Source organism: Palaemon carinicauda, chromosome 9 (genome assembly GCF_036898095.1).
Source record: "Palaemon carinicauda isolate YSFRI2023 chromosome 9, ASM3689809v2, whole genome shotgun sequence".
NCBI lineage: Eukaryota > Metazoa > Arthropoda > Malacostraca > Decapoda > Palaemonidae > Palaemon > Palaemon carinicauda.
In genome coordinates this window covers 148,566,440-148,580,766 of record NC_090733.1, presented here as the reverse complement: position 1 = coordinate 148,580,766, position 14,327 = coordinate 148,566,440, and positions in this window count along the sequence as shown.

The window sequence follows — 14,327 nt, the reverse complement described above, 5'->3', positions numbered from 1 at the left end:
CCTTTTCAATCATCATAAGCTTTTGTTTTGCTTATATTGATTTATAATCTTCTCAAAACACATTCAATTTGTCTCTCCGTCACTTTCATTCCCCACAGCTCCAATCCATACATCACAGTTGGTACAATCACTTTCTTATACAGAACTCTCTTTACATTCATGCCCAACCCTCTATTTTTTTACTACTCCCTTAACTGGCCCAAACAATTTGCATCCTTCATTCACTCTCTGACGTACATCTGCTTCCACTCCACCATTTGCTGCAACAACAAACCCCAAGTACTTAAACTGATCCACCTCCTCAAGTAACTCTCCTTTCAACATGACATTCAACCTCGCACAACCCTCCCTTCTCGTACATCTCATAACTTTACTCTTACCCACATTAACTCTCAACTTCCTTCTTTGACACACCCTTCCAAATTCTGTCACTAATCGGCCAAGCTTCTCTTCTGTGTCTGCAACCAGTACAGTATCATCGGCAAACAACAAGTGATTTACCTCCCATTTATGGTCATTCTCGTCTACCAGTTTCAATCCTCGTCCAAGCACTAGAGCATTCACCTCTCTCACCACTCCATCAGTATACAAGTTAAACAACCACGGCAACATCACACATCCCTGTCTCAGCCCCACTCACCGGAAACCAATTGCTCACTTCATTTCCTATCCTATTACATGCTTTACTACCTTTGTAGAAACTTTTCACTGCTTGCAACAACCTTCCACCAACTCCATATAACCTCATCATATTCCACAATGCTTCCCTATCAACTCTCATCATACGCTTTCTCCAGATCCTTAAACGCAACATACACCTCCTTACCTTTTGCTAAATATTTCTCACATCTGCCTAACTGTAAAAATCTGATTCATACAACCCCTACCTCTTCTAAAACCACCCTGTACTTCTAAAATTGCATTCTCTGTTTCATCCTTAATCTTATTAATCAGTACTCTCCCATAGACTTTTCCCACCACACTCAACAAACGAATACCCCTTGAATTACAATACTCATGCACATCTCCCTTACCCTTATATAGTGGTACAATACACACACAAACCCAATCTACTGGTACCATTGACAACACAAAACACATATTGAACAATCTCGCCAACCATTCAAGTACAGTCACACCTCCTTTCTTCAACATCTCAGCTATCACACCATCCATACCAGATGCTTTTCCTACTCTCGTTTCATCTAGTGCTCTCCTCACTACCTCTCTTGTAATCTCTCTCTCATTCCCATCTCCCATCACCGGCACCTCAACACCTGCAACAGCAATTATATCTATCTCCTTATTATCCTCAACATCAGTAAACTTTCAAAATATTCCGCCAACCTTTTCCTTGCCTCCTCCCCTTTTAACAACCTTCCATTTCCATCTTTCACTGTCTCTTCAATTCTTGAACCAACCTTCCTTACTCTCTTCACTTCTTTCCAAATCTTCTTATTCTCTTCATATGAATGACCCAATCCCTGACCCCACCTCAGGTCAGCTGCCCTCTTTGCCTCACTTATCTTGCGCTTTACCTCCACATTTTTGTCTCTATATCTTTCATACACTATTACTTTGCAGCCATTCTTCAAAAGCCTTCTTTTTCTCTTCCACTTTTACCTTCACTCCTTCATTCCACCATTCACTGCCCTTCCTCATGCTGCCTCCAACAAACTTCTTGCCACACACATCACTTGCAATCAAAACAATATTGTTTTTTACTAACTTCCACTCCTCTAAATTACCTGTTTCTCTTACTTTCACTTCGTCATATGCCATTTTCAACCTTTCTTGATATTTATTTTTTACCCTCGGTTTTATTAGCTCTTCAACCCTCACTAGCTCCCTTTTACATCCACCTACTTTATTCCCCCACTCTTTTGCTTCAACCAATTTTCCTTCCACCAAAAAATTATCAGACATACCGTTAGCCATACCCCTAAACACGTGCATGTCTTTCACTCTTCCAAACATAATTTTAGTTATCAACACATAATCCATTAACGCCCTTTCTACCACTCTTCCATTTGCCACTCTTATGCATGTATACTTGTTTTTATCTTTCTTTTTGAAAAAGTTAGAACTTATCACCATCTCTTACTCAACACACACATCTACCAGATCTCTCACCACTCTCATTTTCACCTGGTACGCCATACTTCCCAATGACACCTTCTACCTCTCCAATGCCTACTCTAGCATTTAAGTCACCCATGACAACTACATAATTCCTTCTACCCAGTCCTTCTACACACCTAGTTAATTCATTCCATAACTCATTCCGCTCTTCTTCACTTTTCTCACAACCTGGCCCATACGCACTGACAACATTCCCTACCCAACCTAATCCTTTCCCTTATTAACCTAGATGATATCTCCTTCCATTCCACTACCTTACCTGTCATCCATTCACTCAGCAATAAAGCCACACCTTCTCTTGCTCTTCCCCTTTCAATCTTTGTCTCGCACAAAGCCAATATATCCATCCTTCTATTCCTAAACATACGTCCAATCTCACATCTTTTACTCTCTATCGTACTACATCCACGCACATTCTAACACCCCAAAACTAGAGTGCGGGGAGCAGTCACTCTCCCCCCAGATTTAGGGGTAATTTTGCTATATCAGTTTTAGTAGGTTACAAGTTGCGTTGTGGGTCTTTCAGCTAATAGGGGTTGCTTTTATTTTTATCAATACTTGATGGCACATTTTGTATTCCCATCATTTTTAATACTGGCCTTTGATTTAAATCACCTTCATTTTCTTAGTCTCTCTTTTTGCTGCACATATTAGTACAGGACTTTGTATGATATATACATTGTGAGTCCTTTCTCTACTAATGTGCATTTTTGTTTACCAGTTTTGTAACTTAATCTTCAAATTTCACCCTTGCTGCTGCTTCTATCTTAACTTATTTTGTACTTTCACAATCCACTGTGCCCTCAAAATACTCTACCTCTTTCAAGACCTCCCCAGCTATCAAAACACGTTCTCAAATTCCTTCCTTTTTACAGAGCACCTTGCATTATAACCATCTGTTTAATATGTTACACAGTACAACTTTCACCCTAATATCTTTTCCACAAGAATTATTTACCCACTTCCTTCATTCATTGCTTTTTCCTTTGCTTACTCTTTTCTCCATTCCACTCTTCCTCTTTTTAAGCATTTCCATGAACTTTGTCACAGAATATCCTATTAACAGTAGGTCACCCAAATAAAGCATACTCTCGGTACAGTACTCTCTCTCTCTCTCTCTAAGCATTCTTATACAATTCCTTCGTTTACTAAGGTGAATAGCAGATGACTCACTCCTGATTCCTTGATCTATATAGTAACCACATTCATCTCAAAAACTCTTATAATACACTTATTACTGTTTTGATTCTAGATCTAGTGTTAATTTACTATAATATCTGTAGTGTAAATTAGTTTTCTTTAGTAACCACTGCCAAGGTATGTAATTCTCATTTGTGTAAGGACTTATCAAATGCCTTTTTCTGTAGTTACTTTCTGTTAAGATTACTGCTTTCATTAATCTTACTGTCGTGAAACCGAACTCACAATTACCGATAATGATTATCGTTCTTGGTTATTCCTCCAATACAGTACATTGTTTTAATTCTGTATTTTCAGATTGTACTCAGTCAGTGTGTATCCCTTGTAATTTCTGCATAGCAGTTCAATTTCTATGTCCTCTTTTTTTGGGCTTGGCCCTAATTTTTATGATCAAGCGTGTAATTATACAGCATGTCCAGCTTTCATATATTTTGGCAAGTTCACAAGTGACATTATATCAGCTGCTTGCATTAAATCCTTTTTTTTTTTTTTTATTTGGTGGTGGTCTACGGATTATTACAAATTCATTGAAGTATGTTAACTGAGTTTTTTTTTATTTTTGAGAAGAAAGGAAACATTACTGAAAATTTTTTACAAAATTTTTAGAAATAAATTTGTGTTTGTGTTTTAATGATCCTCTCTCTCTCTCTCTCTCTCTCTCTCTCTCTCTCTCTCTCTCAAATGTAATCTGCCTCTTTGTTATCTCCCCCACCAAATATCTCTTCACAAGTCATCTTATCTAATCTGCCATTAAATTCTCTCTCTCTCTCTCTCTCTCTCTCTCTCTCTCTATCAAATGTAATCCCTTTATCTCCCTCACTAGCTAACTAACTTCACTAGTTATCAAATCTCTCTCTCTCTCTCTCTCTCTCTCTCTCTCTCTCTCATAATAATCTGCCTCTTTGTTATCCCCCACCAACTAACTTAACTAGTCATCTTATAAAATCTGCCATTAAAATTCTCTCTCTCTCTCTCTCTCTCTCTCTCTCTCTCTCTCTCTCTCTCAAAAATGTAATCTGCCTCTTTCCCCCATCAACCAGCTCTCTCTCTCTCTCTCTCTCTCTCTCTCTCTCTCTCTCTCTCTCAAAAATGTAATCTGCGTCTTTACCCCATCAACTATCTCTCTCTCTCTCTCTCTCTCTCTCTCTCTCTCTCTCTCAAAAATGTAATCTGCCTCTTTCCCCCATCAACCAGCTCTCTCTCTCTCTCTCTCTCTCTCTCTCTCTCTCTCAAAAATGTAATCTGCGTCTTTACCCCATCAACTATCTCTCTCTCTCTCTCTCTCTCTCTCTCTCTCTCAAAAATGTAATCTGCCTCTTTCCCCCATAAACTAGCTCTCTCTCTCTCTCTCTCTCTCTCTCTCTCTCAAATGCAATCTGCTTCTTTGCTATCTCCCTCACCAACTATCTATCTCTTGAATAGTCTTCTTATCCAATCCGTCACCAGTTATTCTCTCTCTCTCTCTCTCTCTCTCTCTCTCTCTCTCTCTCTCTCTCATGTAATCTCTTGATCTTCCTCACTAGCTAACTATCTCCACTAGTCCTCTTATCTAATCCACCCTTAAAATTATTCTCTCTCTCTCTCTCTCTCTCTCTCTCTCTCTCTCTCTCAAGCGAATCTACCTCTTTGTTATCCCCCACCAACTAACTTAACTAGTCATCTTATAAAATCTACCATTAAAATTCTCTCTCTCTCTCTCTCTCTCTCTCTCTCTCTCTCTAACTAATGTAATTACTGCTTTATCTGCCCCCACCAACTAACTTTACTAGTCATCTAACCAAATCTGCTCTCTCTCTCTCTCTCTCTCTCTCTCTCTCTCTCTCTCTCAAATGTAATCTGCGTCTTTGTTATCCCCAACCAACTAACTCTTCACTAGTTATCTTATCAAATCTGCCATTAATTTCTCTCTCTCTCTCTCTCTCTCTCTCTCTCAAATATGATCTGCCTCTTTGTTATCCCCACCAACTAACTCTTCACTAGATATCAAATTCTCTCTCTCTCTCTCTCTCTCTCTCTCTCTCTCTCTCAAATATATGCCTCTGTTATCCCCACCAACTAACTCTTCATTAGTTATTGTATCAAATCAGCCATTAATCTCTCTCTCTCTCTCTCTCTCTCTCTCTCTCTCTCTCTCAAAAATAATTACCTCTGTTTTTGCCCCCACCAGCTAACTCTTCACTAGTCATCTTATCAAATCTGCCATTAAAATTCTCTCTCTCTCTCTCTCTCTCTCTCTCTCTCTCTCAAATGTAATCTGCCTCTGTCATCACCAATTCTTCACTAGTCGCCTCTAATCTGCCATTAAAATTCTCTCTCTCTCTCTCTCTCTCTCTCTCTCTCTCTCTCTCTCTCAAATGTAATCTGCTGCTTTGTCATCTCCACCAATTCTTCACTAGTCATTCGAATCTGCCATTAGAATGATTCTCTCTCCTCTCTCTCTCTCTCTCTCTCTCTCTCTAATGTAATCTGCTGCTTTGTCATCTCCACCAATTCTTCACCAGTCATCTCGAATCTGCCATTAGAATTATCTCCTCTCTCTCTCTCTCTCTCTCTCTCTCTCTCTCTCTCTCTAATATGCCATCAAATGTATAATCTACCACGGTTATATCCCCCCACCAACTCTTTACTAGTCATCTTATCAAATCTGCCATTAATTCTCTCTCTCTCTCTCTCTCTCTCTCTCTCTCTCTCTCTCAAACGAATCTGCCTCCTTGTTATCCCCCACCAACCAACTTCACTAGTCATCTTATCAAATTTGCCATTAAAATTCTCTCTCTCTCTCTCTCTCTCTCTCTCTCTCTCACACACACACACATGCAGTCTGCCTTTGTTACCATGTCACCCACCAAGTAACTACTTACTAGTCATTTCTTATTTAATCTGCCATCAAATGTAATCTACCGTTTTGTTATATTCCCCCACCACTCTTCACTAGTCATCTTATCAAATCTGCCATTAATCTCTCTCTCTCTCTCTCTCTCTCTCTCTCTCTCTCTCAAAAACAATCTGCCTCTGTTTTTGCCCCCACCTGCTAACTCTTCGCTTGTCATCTTATCAAATTGCCATTCTCTCTCTCTCTCTCTCTCTCTCTTCTCTCTCTCTCTCTCTCTCAAAAATGTAATCTGCCTCTTTTCCCCCATCAATCAGCGCTCTCTCTCTCTCTCTCTCTCTCTCTCTCTCTGCCATCAAATGTAATCTACCTCTGTACTATCCCCCCACCAACTTTCTTTTCACCAGTCAGGTTATCAAATCCCATTAATCTCACCCTCCCTAATCAATTTTTAATCTATCCTACTTCACTCCTCTTTTAATAAATGCCCCCATCATTAACGCCCACGACTAGTCTTTACTATTAAAATATATATGTATGAACCTCAATATAAAACCTAGCATTTTCATCGGATAATTTTTAAGTAGTTGGCTGATGCTTTGCAATGTGCAAAATAAGATATTGTTCAATAGTAATTACTTGGGTTAAATTGGTGATATTAGGAAATGAATTAAAGTGCCTTTTTTTTTTTTTTTTTTCTTTTTTTTTTTTTTTTTTTTTTTTTTTTTTAGCGGCTGATTGTCCTGGCCAGATCAAATTAATGACGTAGGATATTTTCCTTGTGGTATTTAAACTGAAACGCCATGAGCAAAGGGAAAAATAATGACGTAGGTTATTTTCCTTTTGGTATTTCGACTAAAACGCCATGAGCAAAGGGCAAAATTTTTCAGCTGCATAACATTCTTGTGCCAAGTTGTAGTCGGCACAAGTCTATTCCTACAACGGCCTTTTTACGTAATGTCTGTCTACTAATGCAATACTTAAGTTACCCGATATAAAAGACTATATGTAAGTAATCATACGGGGCAAATAAACATATGTAGTTAACGACGTAATTTTATTTAAATCCTTAAGTACATTTTTAAAGGAATGAACTAGTTACCCTTGATTAAAGAAAATGGAAATTTAAAAATATTTTTTTTTTACCCTTGAAGCCAGCATTGCAAATGACCCAAGGAAGGTTCTTGAACAAGGAGTAACCAGCCAGTTACCAGTTTCGAAGCAGATGCAAAGACCCGTTTTCTAAGCCGACAACTAATTGCTGAGATGGTAAAGTATCCCCTTCCCGTGTGCTCTTCCTGATACATACCCGTTTTCTTTGTCTTTGTTAGAGAATGTCAGTACCTTTCCAATGTAAGAGAAAACTGCTTTGCATAGAAGTCCACGGTATAGGGTTTAAGGGTACCTCCTGAAAAGAGCCAGAGCTTATGGTCTCTCACATGCCTGTGATTTGGTACGTCGGCAAAACACTAGTCTGACAAGCAACGTCTAGTGAAATATGGCGTGGAAATCTATAGAGTTTAGCCATCGAATTTCATAGCAATGTCTAAGCGGAATGGCCCAAAAATATAAGTCCATTTCCTCTACACATACCTCATGAAGAAATCTACGGGGTTTAAAAATACATTTTCGACACAGTACCTTCAGTTTTCCATATTTTACACAGGTATTTGTCCGTCTTGTTATAGAAAATGGATGTTGCTGTACTTAACATAGAAAACCATGAAACTTCGCACTAAAGAGAATAACAAAACTGATTATTACCGAGTGTTGTAACCGACTTAGTGAGCAACAGAATTCTAGATTTAAAACAGTAAATGATAATTTAATAGAAAACGTTACTCGATGGAAATTTGAAACATTGTTTACAGACCTGTTTATAAATTGATTTTACTATAGTTTCGCAATGAGAAAGAATTACTGAAATTATTTAGCAACTTTTGGGAACTCCACAGTCTATTGCCTGACATCTTGGAGCATTCTAATGACAAATTTGACATCAAGATGTTAATAAACGTGACGAACTTTGAAGCCATTGTATGATCATATACAACCACGAAAGACTTCCATTTTACCTCATGCATTAATTATTTGATGTAAAACCTGAGGATAAAATGCCCAATTATGTCAGGTAATAGCCTATGCTGGTGACATTCCCCAAAACAAATACCTCTAATGATAACAGCAAATTATTTAGATTTCTTAAACTTTAGTTAGCTGGCCTGATATTCACATTACCATTTGGTGCTAAACATAAATGACAAATATTTGATAATGTTCGTTGAGTGGCTGTACGAGCCTTGGAAATAATACTCCATTCGAGTGGTTTATTTCGAACGCTTTAACTGAAACTGCGAGAATTTGCTTCTCGTTTAATAAGGTTTAGTCATTTAAATACCTTTCTTTTGGCCTTTTCCATGTGATTTATGATTCAACACTTTATGACTTGAAAAAACCCAGTTTCGTGATAAGATAATAACTAATTATCTATTGAACTCTGTTTGATTAACTTTTAAGGTAACGTTCTTGGCATAAAGCAAATAATTTACAGTACTTGGATTTTTTGTTTTGCTTGAATTTTGCACTGCATTAATGTAATATCTTTGTCGATTAGTCTGCATTTTGCTAGATCGTCTTAATTTTTTTCTATTCGATTACCTTAAGCTTTTTTTTCTTTATAGCTTCAGCTACAACCTATATAAAATCTACAGTACTGTCATTTTTACCAATTCTTTCATAATTATATTTACAACTGCTTCAATAATTAATCTATTCACTTACGGGTTGAAAGTATTTTATCAAATTATTATTACTGGTAACAGCAATTTTACTTCATATGAAAATTCAATACTTCAATAATCACTCGGGTTTTTCAAGTAGCAATAAAATATACTTGAATGCTTATATACTGTTATAAACTACTGATTTTTCTAACATTTGATATATAGCACCTTGTTTTAAGTTGATTTATGACAATTTAGATTCATACAGGTTTGCAATCTATCAAATTTACAGGGTTTAATCTAACTGAATTTTTTATACTTTTTGGTTTTGTAGATATAAAAAAGTTGTCAGGTTGTGGCAACTTTTTATGTATTAAATTACGTATTTAAAGTCTTAGACAATTCTTTGTGGGATTAATTAAGGTTTCACTAAATTTAATTTTTACGGCAAGGATAATAGGACTCCGAAAGGAATAATATTACTGTACTTCAATCAATTACTGTACCTCTCCAACTGCATCAATGATAGGTTTTGAGGGACAAAACGTTATTTCATAACATTACCTTTATAGAAAAACAAATCTTGGGGCGAGAGATCGTTTTCATTAAAATACACAATTCTAAAGTTTTTTTTTTTTTTTGGGGGGGGGAAGGGTATATAGTTATTTAAATAATTGCCAACATAAATGCACATAACACTATAAAAACAGTTAATGCTTTACTTAATTTGGTGCTATATTCACAATGAACAATTTACATGACTTTTTCTACAAACATTGCTTAGTATAAATTATATTCCTGCATATACTTTTCAGATGTCTTAACCAAAAACAGTATGGGAATTTCACAAGTAAACAAAAACTTCAATGAACATTTAATTTTATTCAGAATTACAAGTCATCCTTCAGTTTGTTATAACAATACAGTTAGTTACACCAAGACACATACTGCTCCCTCAAAAGTACACTGGTGACCCAAACTCAACAAATCTTAAGGGTCAACACCATTCCACCCCAAAGTGTATGATAGGCACAGTCATTTCATTACCAGAATAATATCGAATTTTCCAACATTTAATTGAAGTTGTAATGGTTTTCACCTGATTTTTAATGGACTAAAATACTAGTTTCAGATGGCTCAACTAGAATTGGCCTACAGATAAATGTTCACCAGAATATGCTTACAAATCAAGTGCTCGCTAGAGGTGGTTTATTATTACAATTATCACTAGCTAAACTACAACCATAGTTGGAAAAGCAGGATGCTATAACCTCAAAGGATCGAACAAGGGAAAAACAGCCCAGCAAGGAAAGGAAATAAGGACAAATTATATGAAAGCAATGAACACCTAAAATGAAATATTTTGAGAACAGGACCATTAAAACAAATCCTTCATATATAGACTATAAAAGCTTGTGTCAGACTGTACAACAAAAATCGTTTGCTACAAGTTGGAACTTCTGAAGTTCTACAAATTCAACTACCCAATTAGAAAGATCATTCCACAACTTGGTCACAGTTGGAAAAAAATTTCTAAAATACGTACTGCAATGAAGCATCGAGCCTCAAGATGGAGAAGGCATGACTATTAGAATTACCTGAATACCTAATATTACACAAAGAATGGTACTGTACAGGAAGATCTGAGTGTAAAGGTGGTCAGAATTATGAAAAATCTTATGCAACATGCATTACAAAAGACTTGAACAACTGTGCCAAGAGATTAATATCTAGATCCAGAATAAGAAATTTTTTAGACCATAAGTTCCTGTCCAACAAATTAAGATGAGAATCAGCAGCTGAACACCAGACAGAACAATACTCTAAACAAGGCACTGTAAATTTGAAACCTTTTCAGAATTGATTAATTACTGAAAATCTAGACTTTCTCAATAAGAAAATTTTTCTATGAAATAGAAGAAAAGACAGAATGTGTTTCTCAAGAGTAAATTTTTTACCGAAAATCATGCCTAATATTTCAAGGTAGATTTAAAGAAACTTTATCAATGCTGAGATCTGTGGTTGAAGAGCCAAAAACTCTTGATATGATTGTAAGTAGGTTGGGGATCCAACCTACTTACAATCATACCAGAGTTTTGTTAGGATTTAATTTCATGTCCCCTATTTTGCAGCATGCACTAATTCTAGCTATATATAAATATAAACTGTAGTTAACTACAATAGGCCTACAAATAGTGTTCTCACTGGAGTAGACTTACAAGTCTACATAATATAGTGTGCTAACTGGAGGTCGTCTACAAATACGTGTTCCCTAGAATCGGCCTACTAAACTTATATAGTGTTTATTAGAGTAGACAGTAATCTATGCGTTCACCAGAATTGGCCTCCAAATATATACCAACCTTTGTATAGGTTTTCAGTACAGAGCAACATGAATGAAAATATCCAGTTTCCTATAGATCACTTCAGGGTGGTGATAGACAAATACGGAGGTTCAATATTGCTTATTGCACTATTGAAATTAGTACATCACCATGGAGCACTGCCTTTTCACATCTTTGATAAGTCGGAACTATTATTGGTATATTCTTCACAATCTAGCACTGATTTGGAACAGGCTACAGTACATAAAAATCTGTTCTTAATATAAACATATCTCAAGCCCTCCCTTTGAAATGCTAATGCATACTGTATAATCTGATAAATCAGAAGTTACAGGTTTTAGCCACCTCAATATCAAATTAAGACTTGCATAAAAACTCCGAGACTTTTTAGGGAAAAAGTATCACTCATGCTACCTCTTGAATAAAAATTTTCCAACTTACTTCCTTGAATATACTCATGAACATAAAATTTCTGGGCAAAGATTCTCTTGAAACTGACAAACTTCTTAAGACAAATCTTTTAGAACTAACTGTCTTCCTTAGCACACCCCTTAAAACTGTAACTCTTTCCAAGAATAGAACTCTTGAACAGACTTAATAGACAGGAAGAAGCACTCTTGAAGGAAGAATATAAGCAGCAAAAAGCACTCTCGAACAGAGACTTTATAAGCACCAAGATGCTTTCTTGAACAAAGACCTTATATGCACCAAGATGCACTCTTGAACGAAGACTTTAAATGCACCCAGATGCTCAGTTGAACAAAGACTTTAAATGCAACAAGATGCTCTCTTGAACAGACTTTATATGCACTAAGATGCACTACTGAACAAAGATTATATCCATCAAAATGCACTCTTGAACAAAGACTTTATAGAAGAAAAAAACTGAGCTTGAACAAATACTTTATAGGCAGTAAGAAGCACTCAAACAAAGAATTTATAGACACTAAGAAGCACTAACAAATACTTTATAGTCAACAAGAAGCACTCAAACAAATACTTTAAAGGCAACAAGAAGCACTCTTGAACAAAGACTACAGGCAGCAAAAAGCACTCTTGAACAAAGACTTTATAGGGACCAAGAAACACTTGAACAAAGACTTTATAGGGACCAAGAAACACACTTGAACAAAGACTTTATAGGGACTAAAAAACACACTTGAACAAAGACTTTATAGGTACCAAGAAACACTCTTGAACAAAGACTTTATAGTCACCAAGAAACACTCCTGAACAAAGACTTTAAAGTCACCAAGAAACTCACTTGAACAAAGACTTTATAGGCACCAAGAAACACTCTTGAACAAAGACTTTATAGGGACCAAAAAACACTCTTGAACAAAGACTTTATAGGGACCAAAAAACACTCTTGAACAAAGACTTTATAGGGACCAAAAAACACTCTTGAACAAAGACTTTGTAAGGCACCAAGAAACACTCTTCAACAAAGACAGTATAGGCATCAAGAAGCTCTCTTGAACAAAGACTACAGGCAGCAAAAAGCACTCGAACAAAAACTTGATAGGCACCAAGAAACTCTTGAACAAAGACTTCATGGCACCAAGAAGCTCTCTTGAACAAAGATTTCATGGCACTAAGAAGCACTTTTGAACAAAGACTTAGGGACTAAGAAACACTTCAACAAAGACTTTATAGGCACCAAGAAACACTCTTGAACAAAGACTTTATAGGCACCAAGAAACGCTCTTGAACAAAGACTTTATAGGCACCAAGAAACGCTCTTGAACAGACTTTATAGGCACCAAGAAACGCTCTTGAACAAAGACTTTATAGGCACCAAGAAACACTCATGAACCGACTTTAAAGGCACCAAGAAACACTCATGAACAGACTTTATAGGCACCAAGAAACGCTCTTGAACAGACTTTATAGGCACCAAGAAACGCTCTTGAACAAAGACTTTATAGGCACCAAGAAACACTCATGAACCGACTTTAAAGGCACCAAGAAACACTCATGAACAGACTTTATAGGCACCAAGAAACACTCATGAACAGACTTTATAGGCACCAAGAAACACTCATGAACAGACTTTATAGGCACCAAGAAACGCTCTTGAACAGACTTTATAGGCACCAAGAAACACTCATGAACAGACTTTATAGGCACCAAGAAACACTCATGAACAGACTTTATAGGCACCAAGAAACACTCATGAACAGACTTTATAGGCACCAAGAAACACTCATGAACAGACTTTATAGGCACCAAGAAACACTCATGAACAGACTTTATAGGCACCAAGAAACACTCATGAACAGACTTTATAGGCACCAAGAAACACTCATGAACAGACTTTATAGGCACCAAGAAACGCTCTTGAACAGACTTTATAGGCACCAAGAAACGCTCTTGAACAAAGACTTTATAGGCACCAAGAAACACTCATGAACCGACTTTAAAGGCACCAAGAAACACTCATGAACAGACTTTATAGGCACCAAGAAACACTCATGAACAGACTTTATAGGCACCAAGAAACACTCATGAACAGACTTTATAGGCACCAAGAAACACTCATGAACAGACTTTATAGGGACCAAGAAACACTTGAACAAAGAAGTTATAGAAAAAGAAGCACTTTAAATACTTTTAGGTAGTAAAAAGTACTCTAATAAACATTTTCTAAACACCAAGAAGCATTTTTTAACTAAGACTTTATAAATAAAAATGCACTTAATTACTTTTAGGCACCAAGAAGTGCTCTTGAACAATTTATAGGCACCAAGAAGCACTCTTGGACAAAGATTTTATAGGCGCCAAGAAGCCCTCTCAAAGATTTTATAGGTACCAAAAGTAATTTTTGAACAAAGATTTTATAGGCACCAAGAAGAATTTTTGAACTAAGACTTGATAGGCTTCATGAAGCAATTTTGAACAAAGATTTTACAGGCACCAAGAAACAATCTTGAACAAAACCTTAATAGGCACCAAGATGTAGTCTTGAACAAAGAACTAATGCTCCAAGAGGCAATCCTGAATCAAAATTTTATAGGCTTCAAAAAGCACTACTGAACAAAGACTTTATAAACAGCAAAAACCTCCCTGAAACAGACAGAGAAAAAA